The 8,813-nt window shown below is 35.0% G+C and overlaps 1 protein-coding gene across 5 annotated transcripts in view; it reads left to right on the forward strand.

Annotated features, from left to right (window-relative positions):
- EMCN (endomucin) overlaps positions 1-8,813 on the forward strand; it is a 105,872-nt gene that overhangs the window by 52,772 nt on the left and 44,287 nt on the right. The gene's annotated exons all lie outside the window — the stretch shown is intronic.

Below are 8,813 nucleotides of genomic sequence, written 5' to 3' on the forward strand. Positions count from 1 at the left end.
AAGACTTTTAATTACACTTAATTCATGATGTAGAATGCTCTCTTCATCTCAGTTCTGGAGGTTGTTGTATTGATTTAGCTTCTAAACTCAGTTTAAAATGGCTTTCTTCCAAGTAGTTAAAAAAATACATCAAAGTCATTTCCTTAAGAAATGAAGCACTCTGGAAAGCAAGGTAATGAAATAAACGTATTTACCATTGTCCTTTGCTTTTGTTATTTGATAAACAAGTTTTATACAAATTTTTTTAGAATTTATTATAACACTTGCTTCTGGGTCAGCCATTATTCCCTAGATCCCTCTCTTTCCTTGGGGTGCTTACTGCCCAGCATGAACCCCACTTGATATAATGAGTTTGCACACATTTCCATTTGCCAAGTGATGAAACTGGGACCTCTTCTAGATTCCTGGTTAGCAGAGCACCACTCCCTTTCCACCCATCACACATAAACACATTCAGGATCAACAGAGACAGGACAGAGAGACAGACAGAAAACAAAACAATCTATTCTTGGTTAAGTGTTAAACAGCTGAAGACTCATCTTCCTCTTAAACATCTGGGCAATGGTTCCTTGGATAGGAAATATCAGACAAGGGCATTGTGGGTATTTCATCTCAGGATGAAAAATGTACAGGTTTTATTTAGAGTAGAAGAGTTAGTGAGATTAGTTGCTTTATTCCCTAGAAAGTTGGAATTCAGATCCAAAAAGAAAGATCATACTAAAAGTATTTCTCTCTAATATTTTCCCATTCTCTTAGAGTGATGTATATTTTTCCTATTTAAAATGAAACAAATTTCTAGAATCCTAGAATTTGTAAGATGGAACTTCTCAGTAGTCTAGTGCTCTGACTTTATTATTTAAAAAATATGGGTTTTTGAATGAAAAAAATTATCTTATTTACTAAAAATTTTTCAGAGGATTATCTGTGTACCTGGCATTATTCTGTATTGTGATAAATAGTTGTATATTAGACAGATCATGTTATCATGAAATTTACCTTCTAGCAGATAAAAAAGATAAATAGGTTAAATATGAATAATTAAGTATCAGATACTTAATTATTAACTTTAAATAATATACTTAATATACTTAAAATATATACTTAAAATAATATACTTAATTAACTTTAAATAATAATAAAAGGGTAAAGAAAAAGCAAGTGATGACAGTAGTGCCAATTTTCATATGGTGTTCAAAGAATTCCTCTCTGGACACATGCCATTTGGAAAGAGAACTAAATAAAGTGAAGAAGTGAACATATGGATATCTGGGAAAGAGAATTCAAAGAGGAAATACAAAGTGCACAGGTGCTGATATGTGGGTGGATTTAAGCTGTTTGAATAAAGAGGAGCCATCTGTGGTTGGAGTGAAAGGAATGAAGGGAAGAAAAGGTAGTGGATGCCATCAGAGAAGGAAGCAGGGGTCAGTCCAGACAGGACCACATAGGCCATGGTAAGGACAGTGGATTTTATTGTAATTGGATACACAATGTGATGGAGAGTTGAGAGCAGGGCAACAATATAATATTATTTACATTTTCAAAAGACCTAAATTGTAAAACTACTAGAAGAAAACCTAGGAGGAAATCTTTTTGACATTAGTCTGTACAATCATTTTTCAGATATGACCTCAAAAGCAAAGGCAACAAAAGCATAAATAGACAAACGAGATTGTATCAAATGAAAAGGCTTCAGTGCAGAAAAGGAAACAATCAACAGGGTAAAGAGATAACCTATGGATATGGTTTGGCTGTGTCCCTACTCAAATCTCACCTTGAATTGTAGCTCCCATAATTTCCATGTGTCATGGGAGTGACCTGGTGGGAGGTTACTGAATCATGAGGGCAGGTCTTTCCCATGCTGTTCTTGTGGTAGTGACTAAGTTTCACTTATTCTGATGGTTTTATAAAAGGCAGTTCCCCTGCACAAGCTCTGTTGCCTGCCATCATGTCAGACATGACTTTGCTCCTCATTACCCTTCAGCCATGATTTTGAGACCTCCTCAACCATGTGGAACTGTGATTCAATTAAACCTCTTTTATAAATTATCCAGTCACAGGTGTGTCATTATTACCAGTGCAAGAACAGACTAATACACCTATAGAATGAAAGTAAATATTTGCAAACCATACATCTGTTAAGAGGTTAGCATACAAAATATATAGGAAACTCAAACAACGTAACGTCAAGAAAACAAATAATCCAATTTTAAAATGGGCCAAGGACCTGAATGGACATTTCTCAGAAAAAGACATATAAATGGTCGACAGACATATAAAAAAATGCTCAACATTAATAATCATCAAGTAAATGCAAATTAAAAACACAATGAGGTATCACCTCATACTTGTTAGAAAGGCTGTTATCAAAATGACAAGAGATAAAAAGTGCTGGCAAAGATGTGAAGAAATGGGAACTCTTGTACATTGTTGGTGGAAATGTAAAATCGTATAGTCATAGTGCAAAAACTGTATGGAGATTCTCCAAAAATTAAAAATATAACTATCAATCATATGATCTAGCAATCCCACTTCTGGGTATAAATCCAAGGAAATAAAATTAGTAGGTCAAAAGGATATTTAATTCTCATGTTCATCACAGTAATATTCACAATAGGCAAAATAATGGAATGAACCTAAGTGTTCAGTATCAGATGAACACATAAAGAAAATGTGGAATATATATACACAGTGAGATACCATTTTGCCTGGAACAAAAAAGGAAAACCTGCCATTTGCAACATCATGGAGAAACTTAGAGGTCATTATGCTAACTGAAATAAGTCTGGCACAGAAAGACAAATATTGCATGATTTCCCTTACATGTGGAATCTAAACATGTTGAACTCACAGAAATAGAGAGTAGAATGGTAGTTACTAGAGGCTGGATGTCAGGGGCTGGGTAGGGTGGGAATGAGAAGAGGTTGGTCAAATGATACGAAGTTTCAGTTAGACGGGGAATACCTCTGGAGACTTATTTTACAATCTAGCGTCTATAGTTAATAATAACGTATTTTGCATTTGAAAATTACTAAGAGAGTAGATTTTAAATGTTCTGACCACAAAAAAACTAATAAGTATGTAAGATGATATGTTAATCAGCTTAATTTAATCATTCCACAATACACACACACACACACACACACACACACACACACACACACCTCTCAAAGGAGAGAAAGCCAGAGAGAACTTGCCATCCATTGGAAGGTCAGTTTAATACTGTGTTTTTTATGTGGATTTGCCTGCTTCTCTAGCTCAACAGTGGAATCTTTCAGAGCAAAGAAACTCTCTCCATGCTGAACAGAGCCCCTAGCACCAGGAGAAGGCTAAATGTTTATGAAGTTGTGCCATAAAGACAGAAAATGATGGAGGAAAGTTCAAACCACAAAAGGTGGAGCTTTCTGAAGAGATAGTTTCTTGTCTATAATAAGTTTTGAGGAGTTAGCACCAGCTGCAAAGAAGAAAGGAGTCATTTTGGGAAAAGAAAAACCATGAGTGAAGGTAAATTGAAAAGAAGATAGAGTATGTTTGTTATTGGCGTGCAGGCTGTTTTAAGACCTTTGTTAGCTTTAGGACTTCTGACTTTTGGTCCCTTTTCTCAAACACTGAATTTCCCCCACATCCTGTGTTAATTGAATTTGTAGATTATAATTTATAAAATTACAAAAGTTGTAAAAATTTATACAAATTTATCAAAAGTTATAAAAATGATATAAGTTGAATATCCCTTATTCAAAGTGATTAGGATCACAAGTGTTTCAGACCTTAATGGATTTTAAAGTTGTATGTATTTTATAGACACATTAGGGGAATCATTTATTAATTTAGATATTGTTGCTTTCTTTTGTATATTGGAGGCAATAATTTTGTGTTTGAGATCTCAAAGATTTCATTAAGCCCTTGGAAATATTTTAGGTCCAAGATACTGTTATCAAAGAGCCTAACAGATAGAACAGCCCTAAAAATAAAATAAAATAATGACATACAATAAACCTCCCAACAAAGAAAAGCTCAGGTCCAGATAGGCTCACTAAAGAATTCCATACAAAAATTAAAAAAGAATTAACGCCAGGACTTCTCAAATTTTTATAAAAGAGAAGGGAGCACTTTCAAATACATTCTATAAGGCTAAAATTATGCAGATACCAAAATCATACACAAAGACTACAAGAAAAGAATACTGCAGACCAATATTCTTATATTGATGCAAAAACCCTCAACAAAATATTAGCAAACCAAATTCAGTAACACATTAAGAGGATTAGACATCATATTTCAAGTGGCATTTATTTGTGGAATGCCAGGATGGTTCAACATATGAAAATCAATCAATGTAATATACCGCATTAACAGAATGAAGGTCAATAGCCACATGATTATCTCAATTGGTGCAGAAAAACATTTGAGAAAATTCAATACCCTTTCATTTTATTATGAAATAATAAAATAAAATATAAATTTAAAAAAATTGCCACTGAATAATAAAGTTCATATATGAAAATCCCACAACTAACTTTATACTCCACAGTACAAAATTGAAAGCTTTTCCTCTAAGATTAGGAAGAAGGCGATGGTGCCCACTCTCATCACTTCTATTGAATATAGTACTGAAAGTCCTATGCAGAGCAAACGGGCAAGAAAAAGAGGGGAAAAAAAGGAACAAAAGGGAAGATATGCCAAGTGTATAAAATTATAAACCCATAGATTCAGGGAACTTTATGAGCCCCGAGTTGAAGAAACAGGAAGGAAACCACACCAAAGCATATCATAATCAAATCATGGAAAACCAGAGATAAAGAGAAAATCTTGAAAAAAGCTGTTGAAAAAATTAAACAATAAATAGAGAAGAACAATGATAAAATTGACAGCAGAGTCTCTGTCGGGGACCAGCCCTGACATGGACCCTGGGGGTTGCAAGGGACAGTGGAGTTAAAGAGATGAAAAAATACAAGTTAAGAGTGCATAAACTGGGGACCAGGGGACCAACACGAGTATGGAGGCTGTGAAGGCCCTGAGCTTGGAGGCCTACACCATTTATTGGTGTACGACACAAAGCAAGAATGTGGTAGGGGTGTGGGGGGACATAGCTAGAGCAGTTTGGCATTTCCTTTGAGGCATATAGAACAAATTCTATTCTAGATTTAATCATTAAATAAGCTAGAGGGGTTGTAGATAGGAACCAGCAAGTCTGGTCACATTCTTGTGCTTCCAAGAGGGATTCCTCCCTTGAGCACAGAGCATGGTATTCCATACGCTCTTTCTTTCTGCGCTAGATGAGCAGGTCATGGCACGACCTTCCTTCCAGCAAGTCTCATCAGGAACAACAAATGCCAGAAAAAAAAAAAGCAAAATTTTTAGTACTGAAAGAAAAAAAAAAAAAAAAAAAAAAAACTTTTCACCCTAGAATTCTGTAAATATTTTTTCAGACATATAAAAGCTGAGAAAATGCATATTAGTAAAGGCATTCAGGAAGAGAAAAATATGGTACCAGATGGAAATCTGAATCTAAATAAAGGCATGAAGAGCATTAGAAATGGTAAATATGTGAGCAACTATAAAAGACTTTTATCTCATTTTTAGTCTCTTCAAAAGACAATTTATTGTTTAAAGAAAAAATAAATAAAAAATGTATTGAAGGTTTAAGATATACATAGAAGCAAAATATATAACTGGCACAAATGCCAAAACAAGAGAGAGGTTATAAATATACTGTTCTAAAAACTAAATGCCTTTGGGAGGCTGAGGCAGGTGGATCATGAGGTCGGGAGTTCAAGACCAGCCTGACCAATATGGTGAAACCCCATTTCTACTAAAAATACAAAAATTTGTCAGGCATGGTGGCAGACTCCTGTAATTCCAGCTGCTCGGGAGGCTGAGGGAGGAGAATTGCTTGAACCCAGGAAGAGGAGGTTGCAGTGAGCTGAGATTGCGCCACTGCACTACTCCAGCCTGGGTGACAGAGCAAGACTTGATCTCAAAAAAAAAAAAAAAAAAAAAAAAACAACTAAATGTTTGACAAAAGTTTAGTTTTTGATTAATGTGATCAGCATTTTAAAATTCATTTGCATTTCATAAGACTTTAATTTCATATTTGAAAATCAAACTCAAGAGATTGTAAGTCGCCAACCACCTTGACTAAACTTTGGGTCCTTACTAAACATAAAAGTTTGAGAATGGTTAACAAACCACACTGCTAATTTGCTATTTGACTTTCCTGAGATCCTTTATAAATTAAAGCTTGGCCTTTTCTCAAAACACTTGTTTCATGAGAGTTTAAATAGTAAACAGGAATAATTGAAATTGTCTTCATACAACTTTAGCCATATTCCATAGCACTCATCTTTATTAAGCTTTTGTATCCATAGAACTGAGTCCAAATTTGAAAGTTACATTTGTATGAAAACACTTTATCATTTTCAAAATATCTTCTTGATTTCAGGAACAAAAGGAATATGTTCTATGCTTGATTAAATATTTGAGATTTACAGAATTTTGTCCTCAAAATATCAATTTATTTATTCATATATATAAATGTCCAGACTTCTTACAGTACTCATTAGAAGGATTTTAAATTGATATGTTTTATTAAGATTCAGCTTTATCTTAATGTATAGTTATATTTCTTTTATTATGTGCCTCTAAATTATGACACATTTTTGAAGGCTGAAAAAATTCAAATAAAGGATAATCAGAAGGTTTTGTCTAATACAAGTTTAAATGTTTTTCTTCTCAATGAAGTCTATCAAGGAAGGTTATGGCCTGATAATAAGAGGAACAAGGATTTTGATTTCCCTTGTATTCTAATCCTCTAGCAGCTAATAGATATTTTAATTGCATCTTCCAAATGCAGCATAATGCCATGTTCAAAAGTGTTTTAACTAGTTATCAAAAGTAGGAATTAATTACATAGCTTTCTATTTGGAACACTTTAGTGGAAGGAAAAGCTGTGCATTTTACTGAAAGAAGATGAAAACTAGAACAAACAGACCTGGCCTATAAACCTGGATCTCTCCTTAAGAGAGTAATTTTACTACTCTCAGCTAATATTTACAGATCTGAAAAATGGAAATGTATCTCCCTTATAGGCATCGGCCAATAATTCATGAAACTGATCATAAAAGTTGCTTACAAATCATAGCTATAATTGTCCAACTAGGAAATTTTACATAATGTATTCATTATTCATTTTTCTTTAAAAGTTGAATTCAGGTAGGTAGAATTAGACTTTTTAAAATTATTAATTTCTACTGTCATCCATACTATTCATATGTTTCTACTGGTAAGCACTGGAATCACTGCTCTGAACAAGGCAAGAAGTCTGCCCCCATGGAGTTACTTTCTGATAGGAAATAATATTTTTTTAAAGACAAAAGTAAATACGTGGTAGTCATAGAAGTATTGTCGAACAAATGAAGCAATGAGATGGAATGATGTGAAAAGGGCTGTGGAAACAATTTAGTGAAGGTGGTTGGGGGAGACTTCTCTGAATCATGACTTCTGAGCAGAATCATGACTGTCAAGAAAGAAAGAAGAGAACCCCAAGTCAGAAAGGGCCTTGTCCGTTCAATCCACCACAGCAAAGCCACAAGGTGGAGTACACTGAAACAGGGCCTGAATGGTTAGAGATGAATTGAGGAGCAATAGGGAGCCATTGGAGCAGTGAAGTTTAAATTTAAAAAGATTTTCCTAAGCAGCTGTTGCAGGCACTCAGAGGAGAGATAAGGGTGCTGGATGGACAGTAGCAGAAAAAGTGTTGAGACATGTTTAAATTCATAAATATATTTTTGAAACTAGAGCTGATAAGGGTGAGAAACATAGGACACTCAAGAAAGGCTACATATGTTTTGTTCTGTGCAACTGGAAGACAAATGGCACCATGTATTCATCCAAGAAAGCAAGGGAAGAGACATATTTCAGGATAACAGTCAAGAGCTCTGTTTGGGCATGTTAAATTTCAGATGCTGATATAGAGAGTCAAGTGAATATACAAAGGAAGCAAGTGGACTTTTAAAAATGTCATTATTGGGCTTCTATCTGCTTCAAAATTACTTTCTGTATTTTTCATGTGCCAAATCTTGTTGATGCTGGATGTACTTTAAGGTGTTGAAGTGATCTTTGATTATAATTCTCTCAAATTACTTTCCTTGCAGAAAACTCTCCCGGACTATATCATAAAATAATTCCTTAAGTTTTAAACGTATCTGTCTGAACCTTGCTGCATCTTCCCTAGGTCATGAATGCACCATGTCTTAGTAGGATCACAACACATGGCAGCCCCATTCATTAAGCATTTACTGAAGGATTTTTGTTTTCTATGTTATCGCAGGATATTCAAGGTGTGAGGTTGTACCAGATGCTATAAAGCAAGACTCAGAAAACTATGGCCCACAGGCAAAATCTAACACTCTGACTTTTTCAAAATAAAGTTTTATTGGAACACAGTTATTCCTATTCTTTAGGTAGTGTATGGCTGCATTCACACCAAAAGGCAGAGCTGAATAGTTATGATAGAGATTTATGGCCCACAACCTAAAAAATATTTAGCCCTTTAAGAAAAAGTTGGTTGAAATGCTTTTTCTTAAAACTCTTCTCTGGGCCAAGCACGGTGGCTCATGCCTGTTATCCCAGTGCTTTGGGAGGCCGAGGCGGGCAGATCACGAGCTCAAGAGATCAAGACCAGCCTGGCCAACATGGTGAAATCCCATCTCTACTAAAAATACAAAAATTAGCTGGGTGTGGTGGCTCACACCTGTAGTACCAGCTACTCGGGAGGCTGAGGCAGGAGAATTGCTTGAACCCAGGAGGCAGAAGTT

This window comes from Cebus imitator, unplaced genomic scaffold, assembly GCF_001604975.1.
Source record: "Cebus imitator isolate Cc_AM_T3 unplaced genomic scaffold, Cebus_imitator-1.0 Scaffold447, whole genome shotgun sequence".
In the NCBI taxonomy this organism is placed as follows: domain Eukaryota; kingdom Metazoa; phylum Chordata; class Mammalia; order Primates; family Cebidae; genus Cebus; species Cebus imitator.